The sequence below is a fragment of the Microtus oregoni genome, unplaced genomic scaffold (assembly GCF_018167655.1).
Source record: "Microtus oregoni isolate MIOR12 unplaced genomic scaffold, Mior012 000069F_ref0000032, whole genome shotgun sequence".
NCBI lineage: Eukaryota > Metazoa > Chordata > Mammalia > Rodentia > Cricetidae > Microtus > Microtus oregoni.
The window spans coordinates 7,840,356-7,841,564 of NW_024543976.1; the positions used below are offsets into that span (position 1 = coordinate 7,840,356).

The window sequence follows — 1,209 nt, forward strand, 5'->3', positions numbered from 1 at the left end:
CCATATGAAAATGGAATCTATTGAAGGTAAGTCTTTGTTTTTAAAATTTTTAATATGCCTACTACCAATAGCCAATTGTCACATATGAAAATAGCATAATTTACATGCTATTTGTCAAACAAACTGTTATACAACTTTGACTGCTTTAACTTATCCCGGTATGATCCACAACCCTCTTGTGACACAGCAAAAGATGAAACCGTTATCCCTGCATTAAAATCATCATAAAGGTCCCTTTCTAGCCTGTGCCTTGAACCCTGCAGCCTCGGTGATGTTGATGCCTAAGAAGAACCAGATTGCCATCTACGAACTTCTTTTTAAGGAAGGAATGATGGTTGCTAAGAAAGATGTCCATATGTCCAAATACCCTGAGCGGGCAGACAAGAATAGGCCCAACCTTCATATAATGAAGGCCATGCAGTCTTGAAGTCTTGAGACTATACGTGAAGGAGCCATTTGCCTGGAGACATATCTATTGGTACATGATGAACAAGGACATGAGTATCTCTGAGATGACCGCTACCTACCCCTGGAGATGGTGCCTGCCACCATGCACAGAAGCTGTCCTGAAACTGGCAGGCCTCAGCCCAATGGTCCAGAGTGACCTGCAAGATTAACAAAAGGGGAGGCAAACACCCATAGAAAGCTATGCCTTTTGGTGCTAAGGCTGGGGCTGACTCACCAATTGAATTCCAGTTTAGAGTCAGCTTTGGTTGTGGCCATGGTCAGCCACCTCAGTGAAGTACACAAGAGACGACATTTCTTTTCTCCCTTCCACTATGGAGTCTGCTGCTCTGGTCCAGCAGTTTACTGAAAAAAAGCTTCTCTGGATTCTATACCAGATTTCTTGAGTGCAGGCTGCTGCTCCACACAACATGTGCTAGCTGGACAACTTGATAGCTATCTACACTCCCCACGTGGGTGGCTCCAGAATCATACTTCTGATATGTGGCCATCTTTTTTAAGTATCTCTAATGACAAAGAGCTAGTGACCTTCCAGTGCAATCCCACTTCGTTTTTAGACAGCTGGAACTGTCAGAAAGCATGCTCTCCTTCCCTGTAGTTCTATCTACTACTGGGTTATTTTACTCTCTGGTATCACAAAGAAAACAAGGCACCACTATCCTATCTCCCATCATCTCCCTGTCCTCGATAGTTATAGGTCAGCTTGACAGGTTAAGGTCATCTGAGAGGAGGGAACCTCAATTG

The 1,209-nt window shown here is 43.9% G+C and overlaps 1 pseudogene; it reads left to right on the forward strand.

The window, feature by feature from the left end:
• Positions 1-271: 271 nt before the first annotated feature.
• On the forward strand, positions 272-741 carry LOC121440685 (annotated as a pseudogene).
• Positions 742-1,209: the final 468 nt, after the last annotated feature.